Below are 22988 nucleotides of genomic sequence, written 5' to 3' on the forward strand. Positions count from 1 at the left end.
CTACATTCTTTGAATTTGACCTCTGACTTATCTTTTATGACTATCCCCTCCTCTCCAAGTCTGAACTCGTGAACTTCTTGCCTTGATTATCTAAGACTGTATTAGTTACAATTTGAACTTACTTAGAGAAAGGGGGGATTTATCAGGTGTTAGAGGGGACATGGAAGCAGGAGTCAAGAAATCAAATGACATATTGCATGGGGTAAATTTTCTGACACATGTTGAAGAACAAGGATGTCATTTTTTAAATTAAAATTTTATTTTATTAAATTTTATTTTATTTAGGGGATTTTACAGCTCATATCACTATCCATACATATATCCCTTTTGTCAACACATCTTGTACATATGTTGTCATCATCTTTTTCAAAACGTTTTCTTTCTACTTGAGCCCCTGGCATCAGCTCCTCATTTTGCCCCCTTCCTCCCCCATGCCCCACTGATAATTTATAAATTATTCTTTTCTCCCCCCATGTCTTACACAGACTGTTGTCTCATTTCACCTACTTTTCTGCTACGCATCACCCTGGGATGGGGGCCATATGTCGATAATTGTATATGGTTTCCCCTAACCCAGCCCCCCTACTTTTACCCTCCTAGTATCAATACCCCCCTTATTGGTCTTGAGGAGTTTATCTGTGCTGGATTCCCTGTGTTGCAAGCTCTTATCTGTACTAGTGTACATGTCCTGGTCTAGCCAGATTTGTAAGATAGAATTGGGGTCATGGTAGTGTGTGGGTGGGTGGGGCATTAAAGAAACAAAGGAAGGTTGTGTGCTTCATTGGTGCTATACTGCACCCTGACTGGCTCGTCTCTTCCTTGTGGCTTTTCTGACAGGAAGTGTCCAATTGACTACTAATGGGCTTTGGGGTCTCCACTCTGCCTTACCCCTCATTCCCATTGATATGCCATTTGTTTGTTTGTTTTGTTTTGGATATTTGATGCCTGATACCTGATCCCATCAACCTCATGATCACACAGGCTGGCGTGCTTCTTTTATGTGGACTTTGTTGCTTCTGAGCTAGATGGCTGCTTGTTTATCTTCAAGCCTTTAAGACTCCAGACACTATATCTTTTGATAGCTGCACACCATCAGCTTTCTTCACCACATTTGCTTATGCACCCGCTTTGTCTTCGGTGATCCTGTCAGGAAAAGGGATGTCATTTTGAAGACCAACAGGTTGCCTGACTCAAGCCATTGTGTTCTCACTTGCCTCATATGCATATGAAAGTTGGGTATTGAATAAGGAAGACTGAAGAGGAATCAATGCACTTGAATTATGATTCAGGCAAGGAATGTTGAAAGTACTGTGACCTACCAAAAGAACAAATTAATCTGTCTTGGAAGAAGTCTGGCCAGAATTCTCCTGGAAGAGAGCGTAGTGAGAACATCTTACATACTTGGGCCATTTTATGAGGAGAAACCAGTCCCAGGAAACGGATATTGTGCTTAGTAATGCAGAGGGGCAGTTAAAAAGAGGAAGACTGTTGTGATGAGATGGATTGACATAGTGGCTACAACAGTGGGCTCAAAACTAGCCATTTTGAAGATGGCACAGGACCAGGTAATGGTTCATGATGCTGTACAGGGGAGGGCCACTGTGAGACGGAATGAATGACGGCACCTACCTACAACAAAGTGGAGACAACAGAAGTCGATGAGGAATCAGATGGCCAAGCCTCTGGATGGTCAGCGGTGACCAGAACAGGGACTGTTGCCGACAGCCCTCTTTCTTATCCAATTCCTTTTTCTGAGTCCATGGGTGTGCTCATTTGTTCTCTCTGAAAAGGTTCCCTCTGTGCACGGTCATAGAAGCCTTTAGTCCCAAACTCCCAGAGGTGCAACATTAGGACCAGAGGAGAAAAACAATGTATTTCCCATGTGATCCCATAGGATAAATAATCCTAGTTAAGGATTCTTCTGTCTACTATGGCACACGTGCCCATGTGGAGTCATTCCCCGGTAACAGCAGCTCAGAGAGTGACTCTCTGTGAGTTAGAAAAGGATTCATTTTCCCCAGGGTTCATGGGAATTCCCCCCAGTTGCTCCCTGCTGGACAACCCCGGGCAGTGTAAAGCCTATTCAACCGTATCTGGTGGCCCGGGAGGACAGAGGATGGGTACTCTCATTAGTTCAGTTGGAGGGAGATCTTCATGCCCTGCCTGTCGCTGTTGCTAGAAAGTCAGGGTGACTTTTCATTTGGGTCACGTGGTTGGAGTGGAGAGGGGGTTGTGGGAGGAGTGTCTCCTCCAAGGACAGGAGGCGGTACTCCGTGGGTCTCAGGAGGGTAGTCTGAGCGGCAATTGGTCACTGCAGCTTCCCAACAGACCTCTTTTTCATTCTCTTCACTCCTACCAGGTTTTATCACTAGTTCAGTTGCTCTGGTCCAAAGCTATTGTGGCTAGTAGATTTTGACTCCTGGCTACCCCATGTGTGGCAGATTAGAACTGGGATCCGCAGTGTTTTCAATGACAGATATTTTGGGAAGAAGATTGCCGGCCTTTTTTCCTAAGGCACCTCTGGGGAGACTCAAACTTTCAGCGTTCCAGTTAGAGACCAAGCATGTTAAATGTTTAGATCACTGGGACATCCTTTGCATTTCCTTCTACTCTGCTCTCATCTCCTGATTGTGTCTCAATATGCTGTGTCCAGCTCTTCACTTTCCCTGCTGTCTCCTCGGCTAAGCAACTATTTTATCTTGTTCAGACCCTTTCTTTCTCTTTATTCATTTTCATTTTTTTAAAATTCATTTTATTTGGGGCCTTTTCAGCTCTTATAACATTCCATATATCAATTTTATCAAGCATATTTGTACATATGTTGCCATCATCATTTCCAAAGCATTTTCTACTTGAACCCTTGGTGTAAGTTCCTCTTTTTACCCCTCCCTCCCCCACTCTCCCGCCTTCTTGAATCCTTGATCAATTATGTATTTTTATGATTATTTTGCATCTTACACTGTCTGTTCTCTCTATTTACCCACATTTCTGTTATTTATCCCCTTTGGAGGTGGGGGGTAGGGGGTTATGTATCCAACCTTGTGATTGGATTCCTTCTTTCTCTCCCTTCTCCCTCCCCAACCATTCCCCTACCCTCATGATTGTTCAGAAGCTTTCAATGGCTTCCCAACAAAAGTGACTCTGGATTCATTCCCTCCTCTGTAACGCGACTCCACTGCTCTTGCCATCACTATTGCTCAGCCCTTCCAGTCAAGCTTGATCTGTGGGCCATTAGCCAACATGATGCCGGGAGAGGCCTGCAAGGTGCTGTGTTTCAGGGCTTGTCCTCTTTTGCTATTGTGGTTGCCTGCAAGCAGTTTGTTGGGAAGAGACAAATGGTCCCATCATCCCTTTGGCTCCAGTCAACTGCAGGCACCAAACACTAGACAAGTGAGTAACCCGGAGCAGGTGTAGAACTGCCCACTTGACTCACAGACTCATGAGCAACAATAAAATGGTGACATTATGCTGAGTGGTGTCAGCCTATCACAAATGGGCAAATCTTGAACAATTGCACTTATATGAAATGTCCAGAATAGGCAAATAGAGAGAGGCCAGAGTTTATTTGTAGTTGCTAAGGAGGGGCCAGCGGGAGGGGTGAAGAAGGCACATCCCTTCGGGGGCATGAATTTCTGTTAAGGAGGATGGAGAAATTTGGAAATGACTAAAGATGATGTTATGCAGCATCATGAATATAATGCCATCACGGTTTCGTGTGAAGTGCTGAGATGGGGAAGGTTTTTATTTCCTGTATGTTTGCCACAATGAAATAAAATAAAAGGTTGTTGTTTTAATCTGCTAAGGATTGGAGTGGTTGATTACAGAGCAAGACCCTCAGATCTTGACCTCCGGGTCTTTGTTTCTTCAACCTTTTCCGTCTCCAGTGTATTTGTCTTCATATTCATCTTGTTATTTTCCTAAGAATGCAAACTATATTATATCCTACATTGCCCTGTCTATCCCATTTCATCACCAAGCAGTCCTGGTGATTCAATGGGTCAGTGTGGTAGTTATATACTCTGTTGTCAATTTGAGACTTAAGAGTGAAGAGGTGGAGTCTAGCCTGTCAATCAAGTCACAGTTTGATGACCTCATTTGGAGGTGCCACAGAGATAAATAGCTTGTTGGAGATGAGACACAGGCTCATTCCGTGCGAGCATGCTTGCCGACAAGAATCATGGACCTATGCTAAAGCCCTGGAGCTGAAGGAGCCAGATGGAGACCCCTGCCCGTGCTGAGATGCCTCTACCAGCACTGGATCCACAAGACTTTCCACCCATGGGCCTGTGATCTTCCTGCACTTGGTATCATTGTATGTGTTTGATGAGTCTGAAGAGGAATCTATAGGCTGGGATTGGACATATGGGCTAATATCAGACTTTTGGACTTGATCTGGACTGGGCTGAGATGTTTTCTCAATATTTAATTGCTCTTTTATTTAAAACGCTTTCTTACACACATATGAATGTCCATGAATTTGTTTCTCTAGTCTACCCAGACTAACACAGTAAGCATGGGATTGCTATTAAGTGTGGTGGGTCAACACTTAATAGCAGGATTTGATGAGAGAAGTTCCATTCTGTCCCAGGGGGTTGTGAAGAGTCAGAATCAACTCGGCAGCGCACAGCCCAACAACACAGCATTGCAAACGAAACAGTGGAAAGCATATGGAATATATTAAAGGACACTCCCCAGGATCAGGGCCCCGATTATCCGCTGGCTTGTCCTGCCTCCAACCCACACCATCTATTTTCCAGACACATGAATCTATTTTGCTGTACCACTAAGACAAAATGTACTTGTCTGCTGGAATGAGACGATTTTCTGTGTCCTTTACCACAGCACTGTTTTCCGTGTAGGCGTTCCTTCTCCAGACCCTCCTCTGATGCCCTGGGCTCCAGGACCCTCCGTTCTTCCCCCTGTTTTTGTCTCATTGATTTCCTATCTGTCCTCCTCTCCAGGTTAGAAATCTCTTAAAGATAGGAACTTGATGAATTTCTTCTTTCTAACTGCTCCCATACCACTTGATAGTGTCTGCAATATACAGAATGCTCAGTTATGACATATTTTAACAAGCATCCGGCGTGGAGAGAGGTGAGAATGGCTTGTGGAAGCATTGGGAGCAAAAGCTGAATTGACCTCCTCTTGGCCTGGTTATGGAGAACGAGCTGGTCTATGCATCTGAGCTGTGTGCAGAAGTGGAGTCACCATAAACTTCAAACTTGTCCTCATCTCTATTTCTTCGTAGAGACTAGTCTTTCTTCCTGGGATCCCTTCTTCCCCCAGGGACTCCCCAGCTCCCTCCCCCCATCCCCTGAGCCTTTTTTCTCCTGACCTCTCGTGACATCATCACTCTTCGTCCATTGAGCTGGGAGCCCTGGAGAGGTAGTAGACAGTGAGCTGCAGCCTGAGCATAAGATGCCCTTATCCAACTTGCCCAGACACCTGGGATTCACATCCCCTGGAGCAGCTTCCTCTGCTGCTTCTAGGCCTTGATATATCAGTCTGAGAGTCTGAGGGGCTTGTACATGGGGAGACTCAAGGTGAGACATCCACCTGACAGTGGGGTAAGCCAGAGAGAACTCCCTGTCTGTTTGTGAGCCAACAACAGTTGGACTGGAAGTCAACAAGGGAAATGGAAAGGGAGAGACCCAGCCTCCACGGAGGTTCACACCCTGGGCCCTGGGCCAGTGTGAACAAAGTTTTCCGGGTAAGGATTTCCCTTTGTAGAATGGGAATAGGAGCTGAGGGCGAGGAGAGAGAGCACTAACTGTGCTTCCAAAGAGTTTCCCTTTGACCTTGGCTGCTTTTTAAGCTTTGCAGAAACCCTTGAAGAGCGTGTGACTGTGTGTAGATGTGTGTGCACGCACACCCCCACACACACTTTTATTCGATCTCCAATTTGCAGATGAAGAAAATCAAGCCAGCGGCCATTCTCCAAGAACACAGAGTGGAGAAGAGAGGGGGAGTGAGTGCGGCCCAGAGTGACAAGATTGCAGTTCACGGTAGCCAGCCTCCTGCACACAGCTCAGATGCATAGACCGACTCCTTCTCCACCACCAGGCCATGAGGTCGATTCCACTGTGGTGCCCAGTGCTTCGGTGAACCATGCTTACCTCTCCCCATTCCGGGAGCTCATTAAAGACTTCCCGATGGAGCATCCCTGAGGTTTAAAAAGTCATAAGGTGACTTAGGAAGTATGGAGGATTCAGAAAGATTCAAGAACCAAAGAGAAACCTTGTCTCTATTCCATGCTGTCTCTTCTCCAGTCCAGCCTCCATGCCCATGCCAGGTGTCCACCCCCAGTGCAGTGGCTCCCAGTGGCTGCCGCAGGCGTGATTTATCCCATGCAGTGTCTCCCCTGCCTCTGCCGTCGTGCTTCCTGCCCGTGCCAAAGGAGCGAGCTGGCTGGCCACATGACTCTTTGGGGTGTTTGTCCTTTGACACACGCTGTTTCTTCTGCCGGGGAGAACATCCAGGGGAGCCTCACGGGCCAGGTGACATGGTATGACAGGTGTGGAAACACAATAAAGAAAGCAGGAGGATGTTCACCCAGGAGACAGTGATAGAGAAGGTGAGCCAAGATGGCGTTTTTATTATTACATTTTTATGTACCATTTCCCCAAGTGACCAAAAACACCAGCCCTGTCTTCCGCTAACAAAACTAGCAAGTGCCTGTATGGAGGAGGCCCTGGCCATGCTTGGTCAATGTCTGGGAGGGCCCAAAGGAGGGCCAGGGAGAAGCCAATGATGCTTCCCTCTTAAGGGACTTCTCTTCTTGGGCTGCTGAGGGTGTCAAGAGCTCAGTTGTGGGGAAGAGGAGGAGGAGGGGGGAGGATGACAGGGGCAGGAGGAGGAGGAAGTGGAGGAGGGGTAAAGAAAAGGAGGAAGGGAAGTGGGAAACAGGCAGGAGAAGGGGAGGGGACTTGGAGGAGGAAGAGGATGCTGCCTCTCCTTGAACCTCCTTGGGAGGAATCTCACAGCTGCTGGAGGAGAAGTGCAGCCTGACCACTAGACAGGAGAGAGGAGGGAGAGCTTTTCCTCTGGGGAGCCCCGAGGGCTTGCAATGACCACGCCCACATCCGGTGGGGGATGGGTGGCCTGGACTCAGCTTCCCATCCAGTCCTGCCAGCCTGTGACCAGTTTGCCGAGGCAGATTCAGCTGCTCAGGGTCTGGGTGGCACGTCTGGGGCCAGGGAGGCTCGGTTACAGATGTGCAGCCTGCCCCGGAGACTACCCCATGGTGACGCAGAGCACGGTGTTTCCACATTCTCCAAAGACCCCTGGACCACAGAGGGAAAGGACTTGAGGCTAGGGAAGAAAGAATAAATCACTTTTTAAAAAATGTTGGCATGTTATTTGGTGGCTAATTTTAATACATTATTTGACAGTCGGGTTTTCTAATATTTTGAAATTTTAACCTTAGTCACGACGATTCATCACGCACTGATTTTACTCACACAGATCCAGAGCAGTTTTCTCACTCAGGGCCATTTCTATACCTGCAGTTGAGGTGGAGCTTGATGCCCAATATAGAGATGATTTCAGGACGTTTGAAGAGGATTTTGGCTGAAAATACTTATCGTTTACCAAGGGCTCCCAGTGTCTCTGTATTGGGCCTGGTAGGGGAACATGCCAGTGTTAGTTTGCTAGCACTACAGGGGAAATTGTTGCTGGCACCACATAGATCTTGGCTCAAAGCAGAGGATACCAGAAAGATGTCTACTTGCGTTATCATTGACTATGCAGAGGTTTTCCACTCTGTGGCCCACAACAAACTGTGGATAACGCTGAGAAGCGTGCTCATTGAGCTCATGCAGGACTTGTACATGGCTCAAGAGGCAGTTGTGTGAACAAGACGAGGGGAAAGTGCACAGTTTCATATCAAGAAAGGAGTGTGTCAGGGTTGCATCTTCTCACCATTTGTATGCTGAGCCAATTATCAGGGCAGCGGGGTTATATGAAGAAGAGTGTGGCATCAGGATTGGAGGAAGGCTTATTAACAACCTGCGGTATGCAGATGGCACAACTTGCTTGCTGAAAGCGAGGAGGAATTGAAGTACTTGCTCATGAAGGTCCATGACTGCTAAAAGGACAAACTGATTTTGTCTTGAAAGAAGTAAGGCCAGCGTGCTCCTTAGAGGCACGGATGGTAAGACTTCCTCTTATGTACTTTGGATGAGGAGAGGCCAGTCTCTGAAGAAGGACATCATGACTGGTAAAGCGGAGGGCAGTGAAAGAAAGGAAGGGCCTGAAAGATGGTTTGATGCTCACTGGGCCCTTTGTCAGTGTCAAGGGTGGCTGCCTCAGCCTGCTCTTACACATTAAAGGTGGCACATTGGCTCCTGATCCTTATCTTGCTTTAAAAGTAGACAACAGGACAAGGAGGTGAGAATATTCTAGAGAATGGAAATAACCCAGACAAACCCAAATCCTCTGCCATTCAGTTGAATCTGACTCATTCACAATGACCCTGTAGCACAGAGCAAAACTGCTCCTGAGGGTGACCGAAGCCATAGAGGGCTATGGGAGGAGACAGCCTCATTTTTCTGCCTTGGAGTGCCTAGTGAGTTTGACCCATCAACCTTCCAGTTAGCAGCCAAATGCTTTATGCACTGTACCATCAGGGCTCTTTAGAGAAGGGTAATAGGCTTCCTATATCTGACCCTGGTGGTGTAGTGTCAGCAGTTCCAAACAATTAGCTGATTCATAAGAGAAAGATGCAGCTTTCCACTCTCATAAAGAGTTACCATCTCAGTAACCCACAGGGGAAGTTCTACTCCGATCTCCAGGGTTGGGCTGCTATGAGTCAGAATTGACTCGGTGGCAGTGAGCTTTCTGAGTGAGGGAAGTCCGGCCTGATCAGGGTTGGCGAACTGGGAATCTGGAGCCATATGCAGCTCTTTCGGTACATGCATGTGGTTGTGAAGTAAAATAGGGAGAAAAAAGTTAAAGAATACTATTTAGAAAATTGTGAATCCATTTGTTTGTAAAAATATATTTATGGCTCTCCATTAATCTTTCAATTGTGAGGGACAGGATTGACTCTTTTGTCTTAAAAGTTTGCTGAACCCTGGCCTAGATTTAGAAAAAATTCCCAGGGAAGTAAACATTCCCCCCCCCCCCCATTTATAAAAAGGACATGAAAAAGAGGGTGTTTGGGGGCTCAAAGATGAAAAATGAAGCCATGTTAGTCTAGTGATGAAAGCATTCAGGGGTTAATGGATAGGTTGGCAGTTGCAACTTACCAGCTTGTTCTGTGAAAGACAGATGTGGCAATTTGCTTCTATAAAATTTTATAGATTTCAGAACCCTTTGGGGGCAGTTCTACTCTGTCCTGCAGGGTCACTCTGAGTCCTGCAGGGTCACTCTGAGTCAGAAAGAGAAAAGAATGCTGAGGTACTTTGGCAGTTAGATAATCTCCAGTCAACTTGAGCAAAGGGGTGGAGTCTGGCCTGTCAATCAGGTCATAGCCAATGAGGCCCCTATGTGGGCATGGCCTTCTCCTGAGGACTCTAGGATTCTTCCCCGGAGGTGGGACACACATTTTCTCTGCTTCATCTTCCTGTTGACAAGCCACATGGAGCCATGCTGATGGCAGCAAGAGGCCTGGAGATGCGTCCAGTACCACGGAATCCACAAGACTTTCCACCCACAGACCTGTGCTCCTCCTGTATTCAGGATCATTGCATGTGCTGCACGAGTCTGAAGAGGAATTTAAAAACTGGTGTCAGATATATAGGCTAATATCGGACTTATGGACTTGATCTGGACTGTGCTGGGATGTTTTCCCAGTAATACAAGTACTCTTTGAATAAAACTCTCTTTTATACACATATGAGTGTCTCTGGATGTGTTTCTCTAGTCAACCCAGACTAGCACAGCTATGAAATGAAAGAGCAGATGCTTAAGAGTACCTGCTCTGGGCCAGACACCGTGTGAGATGCTCCTATCCCTGGCTTCCAGCATGACATGCCCACCATGTGACAAGGACTCTGAGTCTTCCCACTACTAACTAACAGCAGAGTCACTACCATGCCTGAGAAAAAGGTGCAATTATCCTCAATTGATCAATGAGTATGCTGGAATGTTCAGTCAGTATTACACACACACACACACACACACAGCACACCAATACAAAGACGAGCTTCTGCTGAGTAGATTCTCACCCAGGGCTGCCCCATGTTTGTCAGAGTAGAACTGTGCTTCATGGGATTTTCAATGGCTGATTTTTCTCAAGTAGCTTGCCAGGCCTTTCTGCCAAGGCATCTGTGGGCAGACTTGTACCACTGTGTTAGGCCAGGTTGTCCAGACAAGCAATCCAGGGGCACCCGTCTTCGTATGAGAAAGAGCTTTCTATCAAGAAGTAATTCTATTTCCCAGCCCAGGCCAACTAAAGTCCATAAGTCAGGATGACACTAGTCCATCAGGCCCTCTTCAGACTCCATGTAGCTACAGGCCAGTGAGGCAGGAAGCAGGACAATCCCAGGCCAGTGGGTACAGAATCGCATAGATCCAAGTTTGGTGGAAGCATCGCAGGATGCCAGCATCTCTCAGGATTGCACTGCTCACATGGAGCCACCCCTGGGGGCAGGCACTGAGTCCCAGTGAAGTCCCAGAGAGGGGGAAGGTGGAGTCGCTGAGAGAGGGGCAGTTCCCAGAGTCTCTCATTCTCAAACAAAAGTCCACACCCCCAAGGAAGCATCAACAAACGACTTGATTGGCAGGTTTGACTCCACCCCTAGCCAGGAATGCCTCTCTGACATCAAATCCTCCAACTCCCACAACCACTGACCTTTTGCTCAGAGTCCCAGAGTGTTAGCCCTTTGCACCCTCAAAGTCCTACTGAACGATGCACATGGACCCAGTTGCCACGCAGTCGATTCAGCCCCATGGCATCTTTTCTACCAAGGCACCTCTGGGTGGATCCCAGCCTCCAGCCTTTTAATTTAGCAGCCAAGAGCTTGACCTTTGGTCCCACACCATGAATGATAGAGCCCCAGGATCAAACCCTCCTCATGTGACAGCTGTACCAACAGGCGGCAGAGGTTAAGCAACTTGTCACAGGCAGGAGCATTTGGCATGTGCCAAGACTTGGAGGCAGAACTGCCCTAGTCTACGGCCTTTCCACTCACCCACCAAGCCTCTCCTTTGTCTCAGGCTTTCGTTTTTGGGCAGGCAGGCTCCCCGTCAATCACTTCGAGGGAGAAATGCCCATCTTCAGGATTTCCAGTCCAGCTTTAGCTGTCACGGCCACGTCCTCCACTGTCGCAGCTGTCTGTGTTTCTCCCGTGCCAGGCCACGCTCAGACACCCCGGGAAGCTTTCAGAGCGAGGGTCTACAGTGGGGACAAGTGTACTCCCTGGGCAGTAATGACAGAGCACATGTTGTCAGAGACGTAGGAAAGGGCAGTTGGAGGAAAGGAGGGCCGGAGGCCAGTGTCCCTCCGTCAGGAGAAGGCAGACTCAAAACGGCCGCCTCGTAAACACTGCAGTCAGCTCTAAAAATACGCCAGCCCCAGACAGGGCCAGCGGCCCTCACTAGGGTCTCCTGCACAGCTTCCTGGGGCTGATGCTCATTTCCTGAAAGGTCAAGGGGATGGGAAGACAGTTCCCCTATGAAGAGCGGCATTTCCTTCGCAAGGGAAGTATAACTCGATTTCCTTCCTCTGCAAAATAGAAGGACGCTGTTGGTTTTAGCAGCAACAACAAAAACAAATGAACATTGACACGCCACCACACATAAATAAAACAAAACAAAACACTGCTCTCCTCCCTTTCCCCGGTTGGTCCTTGCTCTGTAAACTTAGGGCTGAGCCTAATTTAGGCTAAAGGATCCCATCTGCATTCATGGTCTGATTCGGGGATCCTGGCGGGGACTCCAGAGCTGGAATCTCCAGCTGTTCTCTGCATTAGGTGAGTGACCTATGACTCAGCCACTCCATGCCTCAGTTTCCACACGTTTAAAAAGGGTTAGTAATAGTGTGTGCTTCACTAGGGTGTGGGAGCATGAAATGAGATGCTGTATGCAAAGCCTTTAGCATAGTGCCCCTCGTATGGGATATGGGAGACTAGAAGGATTTCCTGAATTCTATCAAATGACCTAGTAGCTCAAGAGGATGTTCGGTGGGGGGAGGGGGGGAGGGGAAGAGGACAGTGTGGAGGACACAATGTAAGAAAAGGGATTGAGATATGACAAAATAACAATCTATAAATTATCAAGGGCTCATGAGGGAGGGGGAGCGAGGAGGGAGAGAGAAAAAAAGAGACCTGATGCAAAGGGCTTAAGTGGAGAGCAAATGCTTTGAAAATGATTAGGGCAAAGAATGTACAGATGTGCTTTATACAATTGATGTATGTATATGTATGGATTGTGATAAGAGTTGTATGAGTCCCTAATAAAATGTAAAAAAAAAAAAGGAAAGAAAAGGGATGGAAACTCAAATTTATTATTTGACAAATGGGGAAACGGAGGCCCAGAGAGCAGAAAGGAACTGGTGCAGGTCAGGCACCGTGTGAGCAACTGTGTGTCGAGTCAGTGTAAGAGACCAGTGTGATGGGACCAGAGGAAAGCCTGGAAAAGCCTCACCCGGTGCCCCTAGGCCGTGGGAGAATGAAAACCTTCCATTGCTGGAGCACCTTAAGGTCCCAAAAGGCTTTCAGAGGTGGGAGACGGGCCTGGCCAGAGGGCAGAGCTCTGCCTTGGCAGACGCTGCACGGGCATTCACTAGGACAGAGTCAAAAGGAGGCTGTCTGGAGGGCTGGGTGCTGTGGCCTCCGGTTTCTGTAGACCACACTGTTGAAGCCAGGGTCCACAGGAAGAGGGACAGGCAGAATTCAAAAACACAGTTGCCACTGAGGTGATGCCAACACATGGTGATACTCGTGTGTATCAGAGTATGTGGCAGTTACATAATTTTATGTCAACTTGACGATAGATAAAAGTGTAGGGGTGGCATTCAACCGGTCAATCAGGTCACAGCCAGATTGGGCCTCCTTGTGGGCATGACCTTCTCATAAGGAGGGTCCTGGGACCCTCCTTTTCTCTCTCGGCGTTTGCCTTCCTGTGGGCGGACCCTGATTGCTGCCAGAGCTCCCGCCATTGGATCCATACCACTTTGCACGCCCCGGCCTGTGATCTTCCTGCATTCTGCATCACTTCATGTGGCTGCGTGAGTCTGCAAAGGGACTAATGGACTAGTATCCGACTTGTAGCCTTGAATTGGACTGGGCTGAGGTGTTTTCTTGATATGCAATTACTTCTTGATATCAAACTCTTTCTTACACATATGTGACTGTCACTGGATTTGTTTCTCGATCAACCAGACTAACCCAGAACTGTGCTACCCCTAGGTTTGTCATAGCTGATCTGGGTAGTGTTCTTTGGAATGTCTTTTCTTCCCAAGAGCCTCCAGTCCAGCAGTTAGCTACTAAGTCAGCTGCACTGCCCCACTAGTCCAGGAAGAGAGCCTCAAGAAGAAGGGCTTACCTCTCTGCCGTCCAATTTGGAAGCCATAGATTTTGAGTACATCAGATATGGCCAATCCTGATTTCAAAGACTTCCTTTAAAAAAGACAACATTAAATATCTCCATATATTTTAATCATTTACATGTTGAAATTATATATGTATTTAAAAACCCACTGGCATTGAGTTATTTCCAACTATATAAAGGGTCACAAGGCTGTCAACCTTTACAGGAGCAGACAGCCTGTCTTTATTCTAGGGAGTGGTGGTTTTGAACTGCCAACCGTGAGGTTAGCAGGCCAATGCTTATGCAGCAGACCCACCAAGGTTCCATACATCAAGTTCAGTAACACAGATTGTTACAATTCCACCTATATAACTTTTTTTCTTGTGGTCCCTGGAGGATTAAAATTCACGGGTGTATTTCTGTTGGTCACATTGCCCTACCCACTGAGTTTGTGCAACAAGTGAGCAGACTGGCTTGCCAGGTAATGAGCCTCCTGTCCTTGGAGGTCTCCAACCAAAGTCATTGCTAACGGACTGTTGTTAAAGATATGTTCTGTGATCCTTCCATCTCAGATTCACTAGTGATTCCCGGTATTCTGTGGACTCTTGTGTCTTAGATTATGAATAGATGACAAAGAAAATAAAGTTTGGTGGTCAGATTAGTACAAAACTTTATTGGTTGGAAAAGTTAACTTATTTTATGCCAAGACTTCTTGGTGCATACTAGACATGAAGGTGCATTGTGAATCTTCATGGGATGCCGTCTTCTCCATGTTACCTTGATCACAGAGTCTGCTTTTCATGGAACGTGCTAAGGAAATCATGTCTTACATTCCTTCCTTGAGAATTCCTATTTCCAACAGTTGCCAAAAGAGTATGGCTTGTGCTGACAGACAGAAATGAATTCAAACAAACAAAATCCAACAAAACGAAAAGAAATGAATCCAAATCCTAGCCTTTCTCTACATGGTGGAGGTGGCACGGGTGGTGGGGGGAGTGGGGAGGGTCCCTATCCAGCTTGGGCTTGTTGCTTCACCTTCATTGACTGAAAAGAAGAGGACAAATATTCACTACTCCGTGCAGCTTTGAAGTTTACATTTAACGCACACAGGAAACAGCCCAGTGTCAGGTCTGGTGCACAGGACGTGTTCCGTAAACGAACTATCTTCACAACTAGGGCCACACAGAAAGTCAGTGGGATTGTGCTAGGCCTCCAAGCTTGATCTGTTTCTTGGATCCTTCCAGTCGACCTCACCTCCCTTGACTAGCAAGAGCAAAGGAGAAATTCGGTTCCTTGCAGGAGCTGGGAAATCCCCACCAGCCTGGTCTGGTTTTATAGGCCAAGATGCTTTTAAACGGGAGACAAATATTTCCGTCTCTCCCTTGGTTGTCTTTACTTGTAGCCTGGCCCCAAAATGCCTTGCCCCAGTTGGGTCTGGCAGGCTCCCTGCTTCTCCCTCCTCCACCCTGGGTTCCTGTTCGCGGAGCGCCCAGGCAGATGGGCTGCCCTTATCAGCGGACTCCAGGCCAGAGGAGAAATCCTCCAGTCACTTGCCTGCCGCCCTCTGCTGGGAGGGCACCCTGGTAAGTAAGCCCTGCAGCCCAGGCAGAGGAGGGGGTGGAGGGGAGGAGGGAACATTAATCCCTGACATTTTGGTGACTGAGCCAGGATGAAAGGACACCAGGCCTGGCCCTTATTGGCCATTTCTGAGAGGCATCCAAGTTGCTTTCCCTGGGTGAGCAGGCTGCCTTTAAATAGCCCTGGGGGCTGGGGCATTCCCAGGGCGCTGCAGCCTTGATCCAGGCCTAATCCCTTGCCCAGCACTGACCTTTCACAGTTTACAGAGCACTTTATCTCCTGGTTCAGTGGCGGCTCACAGAACCCTCCCGAGAAAATTACAGATGAAGCCACTGAGTCTCTGAGGGTGCATGACTCCCTCCAGGCTACACAGCTACCAGGCTGTGGCCCACATATAGGCTGATGTCAAACCCAGAGGTCTGACCATCTCACCACAGCTCCCCGGGGCCCAGCATGGAGCACCGTGCCTGGAGGGGTTTTGGTTTGGGGCTTGGTTGGAAATCTTAACATGGAGGCACTAAGTGTCACCAGGAAGAGGGATCCTCCCCCAGCTGGCGAGATCAGGAAAGGATGCTTGGAACAAAGGTTTGGCATCACTCCAGCTGTAGATCGATAGGTGTCTGCCGGTTTAGGAAGGAGGCAAGATGGAGGGAAGCTTTATGTGGAGAGCATGGAGGGAGGCCTCCCCAGCCACGCCTTTTCTTCTCAATCCAGGGAGGCTGGTGGGTAAAACTTAATGGCTCCAGTCCTCTCTTTTCCTCAGAAAACCCACCACAGGGCCTATTTGGCAGGAAGCTGGTTTTGCTACTCAGATTCCTGTACTTCTCCTTCCCCCACTGTGCGAACCATCCCTTCAGGACCCCTGAGGTTCCTGCCCTCTCAGCTGTCCTAGATTTACCCACAGAACAGAATTGCCAAATCCTTGCTAGATGAGACACTGGCAATGCCAACTTCCATGACCCTGAGGACCCTCATTCTAGACTCTTCCAAATATCCCTATGAGAAGGATGCTTGGGGTACTCCCCTAGGGCGATGGGGTTCTAGATCCCCTGCAGTGCAATTGCCTTCTCCTTTCTCCCCATCTCTTTGACTTAGTTATAAGCATGCAGCAGTTTTGAATGCAAATGTATTAAATCCATTGCGTTAAAGCAATAAGGAATTCCGGCATTGCTGCAAGGCTCTCTACTCACTCATTGGACAGTTTGATCCACTGATATGATTGCTCTTGTTACCCTTTGTGGAATATTCATGTGGGTTTAGGTGATTCTCTTATTTATGCTTTTACACAGGGGATTGGCCCAATGATGTTTTTAAAGATATGAAATTGTGAGTTAGCTCTTTCTGTTTAATTCCTTGGTATGTTTGTTTACTTCAAAGTGTCCCCTACCTTTCCCAAATTCCTTTATGAATTAAATAAGCCAACCAGCCACATAACCACATTCCCGGCTGATAATTCAGCACCGGCACGTAGGCTCAGTTCTGGAGTTGGCCTTCCAGCCTTGGCTGAGCAAACATTAGTCACTAGGAGCAAACGGTGACATTTGAACAGCTGTTCTGAGCAGTCAGAGTCCAGGGCCTGCAGGAGGAGGCGGGGAGAAGAGAACCAATGTGTATTCATTCACTGAATACTGCTCCCTGCCAGGGACTGAGGACTTCACAAAGAACATCTCTTGGTTTTCTGGACAGCTCATTGATGATGGTGCTTCTCTTTTGGGTTCAGATTTATATATTTTAAGATACAACTTGGTCAAACAACATCACCTACCTACCCATCCCATCCATCCATCCATCCATCCATCCATCCATCCATCCATCCATCCATCCACTCATTAATTCAGCCATCACTGAGTCTATTCTGACTCACTTTTATCTCTACATTCTTCCCTCAAACCACAGATTTTACATTGTTTCTTATTAAGTGTCTTCCTAAACTATAATTTCTGGAAGAGCAGAGACTAGATCCTAGACTTTCTCTCAATCTATTGCTGTCAAGTCTGACTCACAGCATCCTATAGGACAGAGGAGAGCTGTCCCACAGGGGCTGCGAGATGACACATTTTGATGGAAGCAGGCATCTTTTTCTCATGATGCCCTTGGTGGGTTCCAGGCAGCAGCATTTAGGTTGCGAGCCGAGCGCTTCTCCACGCTGCGTCAGAGGGCTCCTTCAGTCCAGGTGAGCCAACCCTTGCTCCGCTGTTGGCTTTTGTTTTTGCTTTGTGGGTGATGTGTGCCTTTGTAGATACCCTTCGCTTTAACCTTGAAGAACGCAGATTGGATCCTCCCGAGGCTTGCATGTCTTCTGAGGTACTGCTATGGGAGTAGAACCACCAGTCCTTTGGCTTCAACAGAGTGCAAGGCGAATGAGCAAGCCCGGAGCCTTCAACAGAGAGCAGTGAGGGCTTACTCCTTCGCAGAGATGGTCTTGTCCCCATAGTAAAAAGAAATGGTGTGTGTGTGTGGGGGGGGAGAGGGTATCTAATCTCTGCTCTTATAAGAAATTGTAGTTTAGGAAGATACTTAAATGAGAAAAAAAGCCCTGTAATATCTGGGTTTCATTAGGACGATAGAGATGCAAGTGTATCAGCACTGACTCGGTGGCAGTGAGCGTGGCTTTGGTTTAGGGGCGGTAAAGCAAGGACTCTAAAGGGAAGAGAGCCGAGCATGTCAAAGGGGACTAAGCACGGGGTGTAACAGCAACTCACAAATCGAGTGCCGACTACCTGTCTGTCAGTCGCTGTTGCAAATACCATGCCTCTGATCCGTGCACACAACGGTGAGGAGGGTGCTATTTCTTATTCAGACCACGTGACGGAAGAGGAAAGGTTGGCACGGGGCAGTGGAGTCACTTCCCTCTGATTACATAGCTAGTAAGGAAACCAATCCTGGGCTGCCCATCTCAGAGGCCACTCTGCTCTCAGAGTATTTGGGGCTGCTGCCAGCAGTTCTTGCCAGGGCTGGTGGGCAGTGAGACTGCCGTGTAGGCTGGAGGGGGTTCTCAGGGTCTTTCTGTGTCTGCCCGCTTAGGGGACTTTCTTCACGAAACCGCCACTAGTCTTGATTTCATGGCTCTGGACCTCTTGGGACCCATGAACGTTATAATACTGTGGGGATGCGTGTGTGTTGAGAAGGAACCTCTTACCTTTCTCAGTCATGTGGCCACACTGGGGAATGATACATTAACTTTATTTGCCTTTAACTTGACTTCTCTCTGTCACTATAGGGCTAGCAGGCGTCTTATGCTCTGAGACGCTCTTGCGTGAACGTCAGTATTTAAATCTTGTCAGGTCTCTGCATTTCCTCACTAAACTGCCTAGCCTAGGAAGAAAGAAGCCGTGTCCATCTTCTTCTCCAGAACCACCCAGCATGGTTCTTGGCACACAGTAGGCACACAATGAATATTGTTGGATGACTATCTGGTGAGTGAGCTCTGGGTTATTGGTTAAGAATTTATCTAAAGAGCCAATACATGAATTGTGGTGTAATGAACACCAAATATTTCACAATATGCAGCCGCTGAGAAGGGTGGGGAATAATGGAAGTGTCTCTGGAGATGAAGACTGGATTACTGATCTCAGACAGTGGTTCCAAACGAAGCTGTGTTTGGAGTGTACACCTTACCCAGGCACACCCGCAGGGATTTCAGCTCTGTGGGACGGAGGAGGTGCCTGAAGCTCTAGGACGATTCCGAAGTAGCCAGCTCACAATTGGGAGGGCAAGTTTGAGTCGATTTAAATTATATATATATAATTAATATATCTCTCCAGTGCTTTTAACACTTTGAAGGATCGGACTCCTTATCTCTCAAAGCAGGAAGTCCAACCCATAGTACAAATAACAGCAGGAATAAAAGCAACTACATCGATCTATAGGATCACTCTAAACACACACATATAAAACAAAACAAGCAAAATCCCAAATAAAGACCAGAAAACAGCCGGAGCCAGTCCTTTCCGACTCAGGGAGACGCAGGTGAGTCAGAGGAGAGCTGTACTAGGGAGGATCTTCAGTGGCGGACTGTTTCAGAAGTAGATCACCAGGCCTTGCTTCGGAGGCAGCCCATCTCCGACCTGCTGGGCTCCTTTGAACAATTTTCACTGCCCAAGGATGTCAGAAACTCCCTGTGCCAGAGTCAATTCTGATCATGGCAACCTACAGCACAGGGTGGAAGTGCCCGTGGGTTTCCAGACTAACTCTTTACGGGTGCAGACACCTCATCTTTCGCCTGCTGAGGAGCTGGTGGTTTTGCATTGCTGACCTTAAGGTTAGCAGCCCTTCTCTCCCCCACCCCCACCCCCACTCCCTACCAGCCTAATCGCCTGCCACCAGGGTTCCTAGGGGCATCTCAAACTCCAAACTCAGTGTCAGGGAGTCAAGGCTGACTCATCGGGACCCCTCTGTGGGTTTCAGAGACTGCAACTGTTCACAGGGGTAAAACCTCAGTTTTTCTTCCATGGAGCTGCTGGTGGTTTCAAACCGCCCACCATAGGGATCGCAGCCCCACGAGGAACCACAACCTCACCATGGCTGCATCAGGGACATCTTGTGACTATTGAGCACTACTTAAATACGGCATTTAGTCTAAAAACAAGGCACCGTTTCCCTGCCTTTAATAGTTAACCAAACCCAATCTCAGAGCTTTTGTGGTTTGCTGAATGCTCCTGAGCGGGTGGGGACGCAGAGCCAGGATTTAGAGCCACAGGGAGATGCTCTGCCCATGGGCTTCCCGAGGTTTCCCTTGCGGGGAAGGGGTTCCTTGGCCTTTCCAAGGAGGGTGGAGTTTGGCCAGCTGGTCCAGCCCTGCCCCGCGCTCCGCCCAACCTTCTCTGTCCTCCCCATAGAAGGTAAACCCGGGGCTGGCTCCCGAGAGGGCTGGCCGGCCTGGCGTCCTCCTGGTTTCAGTTTCTGGAGAGCCCGGCCCTAAACAAACACTGGCAAGGAGGAGGGTGCTGGAAGCCTTCCCAACAGATAGCAGATTAACTCCCTGCTGCCTGAGAGCCACCCACGGTGGGAAAGGGCCTGGGAGCCAAGCGCAGCGTCTTCCCCGGCTGTCCTGGAGTCTCTGGGGGCAGTGTGGGCGGGCAAAGCTGGCAGGAATCCAGGGTAATCCCCCTCCAACAGGGAACAGATGGACCTCCCCAGACCCCACCCCAGGACCAGCTCAGGGTGCCACATCCAGGCTCAGGGCGGAAAGGCGTGAATGGGGCCACGCTGAACCCCACCTTCCAAATATGGACATATCTTCCTGCTCCAGCCGGCTCCTTCTCTCCTCCACTTGGCATTTGTGTTCCAACACGTTCGCAAACCTCTCCGAATGTTTGTTTTCTTTCTGAGAAAGAGGCTGCGGGCTGTTGCCAAAACCAACATGAACTCCAAGCACAAGGTATGTCTGTCTGTCCGACATCTTTATGGACAGACTTGGGCCTCAATACCAGCCTTGCCACTTCCTAGCTGAATGACCTTTGTGCAAGGTTCTCCATACCACTGCGCCTCATTACTCTCCTCTATAAAATGAGGATGATGATACGGATCTTCTAGGTACATTCCGAGGATTAGATTAGATAAATATAGATTACGCATATTAAGCACTGAGTGTCCCCATCAATGGCAATTAACATCATTATTAATTATATTGTTATTAAGAATGCATTATAATGGAACTCCAAGGTTATTAGGAAATGCTACTGCATAAAAACATGCTCACAGTAAAATGTTTTACAGAGGGAGATCCTTTGGCAGCAGGTAAATAAAGAGAGGGGAGGGCCGCCGGGTTGCGCAGAGTATGCACATTGTCTCATTTAATATTCAAACAACTTATAAGGCCCTGGTGCTATTATCCCATTGGACAGATGAAGAAATTGAGGCTCCTAGAGGCAAAGGAACTTGCTGAGTTACTGCTTGGTGTCCCGGCCTCCTCCCTCTCTCACTGACTCCTCCACTGGGAGCCTTAAGCTTCCCACCTGTCAGCCTCAGGAAAAGAGGGAGTCCTCCCTTCCTTGCCCAATCTCATCAACCTGGAGGAAAAAAGGAGTTGGTTCTGGAAACCACATGACAGACACCTCCTCCAGGCAGTTCACCAGATGCACCCCTCTATTCCCTAAAGAATGACCCCTTCCTATACCAGCCATTCATGGGCCCTCTCCCACTTGCTTGGACATATTTGTTGAATGCTGAGTCTCCCCTCCATCTCTGGAGCATGTTTCTCTGGGAAGATGCTTCTCCCAGCCCTCCCCCTTTTTGTTGGATGAGTGTGGTGTTGTGGTTGGTTGCCTAGGTTTAAGTCCCCAACTGTCTGGACTCAAATTTTAGCTTTTCTGTCTACTGCCTGTGAGGTGAGGGTACGTGACTTAACCTCTCTCTGCTCCACTTCCCTTATCCATAAAATGGAGGGGAACAATAATATCAGTCTCATGGGATTGCTGGAAGGATGCCATGAGTTAATATATATCTAGAATGCTTTGAACTGCCTAAGTGATGGATGTTTATCCAGTGAATAAAGACAGGGTCACAAAGGTCCTGAATTTTGCTTATCAACAACAGAAACTTAAACAAAACATAACCAAAAAGGCAGGCGGTGGAGCGGAGAGCATGGAGACTTCGGTTGGCCTCCCAGATCTGTTTCTAAATTCCCCTGGGGATTTGGGCTTGGCCCTTTCTGGCTCAGAGTTCATTTCCCCTTCTGCAAAGTGAGAAGTTTGATGTTCAAAGAGCAGCAGTCGACGGCATCAGCGATGCGCTCTCTCTGCCTTCAGGACCTGGAGTTGTGTGATGTCCCAAGACGGGAGGTCACTCTCCAACATAAACCACAGGGTCAGCACTGGGAGCACAGAGCTCAACCACTGGCTGCCATGACCTCACAGGTAGATGACATCCAGGCTTTGCTGGGTATGGGTTCCTACTGGCATTGGCCAGTTCCTGTCATCCTGTTCATATTCTGTGTTGATCCTAGATAGAAGTATCACTGTGATCCCAATTCTGCGGCCAAGGAAACAGGAGTGTAGAACAAAAGAGCGTGTAAGTGGCTGGACAGGAAGTGTTGCTGTGCACAGTCCCGACTCATCAAGACAGATTAGGACTACTCACAGTGTCTTTCAGACTGGCATCAGGACAAGCTCAGATGACCAGGACTTTTCTCCTGTGGAGCAGCTAGTGGGTTCCAACCATTAACCTTTTGATTAATAGCCCGAGCTCTGGTGGCGCAGTGGGTAACAGGTTGGGGTGCTTACTGAAAGGTCAGCAGTGGGAACCAACCAGGTGCTCCTCAGAAGAAAGATGGGACATTCCACTCCTGAAAAGATGTACGGCCTCTGAAACCCACAAGGGCAGTTCCACTCCATCCTCTAGTCTGAAGCTACTTGACAGCAGCGAGAGGAGCCATTATACCACAGGGACTCCTGGGTTAACGAGTGGGACCCTTCTTTGCCAGACTCCAGCTCCCTACCTCATTCAAGAATCTTCTCTAGAACGATGCTGTTCACATGCCTCCGAGACAGGGAGCTCAGTCTCCTTCAAGTGCATTCTGAAGAGCTGAAATTGGCAAAATGGGAAAAGTAGTAGCGGACTGGCTTTCCCAGTGCTTTCCAAAGTGGGGGACATCACCCACCTGGAAAGCCATGGACTGATTCGGGTAGATTGCGCAAGCAGGTTCTGTCCCTTTTATACCGGATCATGGGCTCTAGTACCGAAGTCTTTAATTGCCAGGGGCCACTGAGGAAGATCGGGAACCTGTGGGTTAGAAGCTGGAGCAGGCTGTAAAATCCCCTGCTCCCAAAATGAACTTTTCGGAACCCCTTTTTAAAGGGTGGTCTGAAGACAGAAGCTTCTGCTGTCCCTGCTCGGGGCCAGGACCTGAAGCCTTCGTCCACAGAACTCTGTCCGAGCATAGAGAGGAAGGCCCCAAAGAGATTCCCCACATCCTAGGCTGGTTGGATTGAACTCAA

The 22988-nt window shown here is 48.3% G+C and overlaps 1 long non-coding RNA gene across 2 annotated transcripts in view; it reads left to right on the top strand.

The window, feature by feature from the left end:
• Positions 1 to 14869: 14869 nt before the first annotated feature.
• Positions 14870 to 22988, top strand: part of LOC142435845 (uncharacterized) — a 107702-nt gene continuing 99583 nt past the window's right edge. For both annotated transcript variants that reach the window (XR_012781613.1, XR_012781616.1), the window contains exon 1: positions 14870 to 15056. This is a non-coding gene — a long non-coding RNA (uncharacterized LOC142435845). The remainder of the gene's footprint in view (positions 15057 to 22988) is intronic.

This window comes from Tenrec ecaudatus, chromosome 1, assembly GCF_050624435.1.
Source record: "Tenrec ecaudatus isolate mTenEca1 chromosome 1, mTenEca1.hap1, whole genome shotgun sequence".
In the NCBI taxonomy this organism is placed as follows: Eukaryota; Metazoa; Chordata; class Mammalia; order Afrosoricida; family Tenrecidae; genus Tenrec; species Tenrec ecaudatus.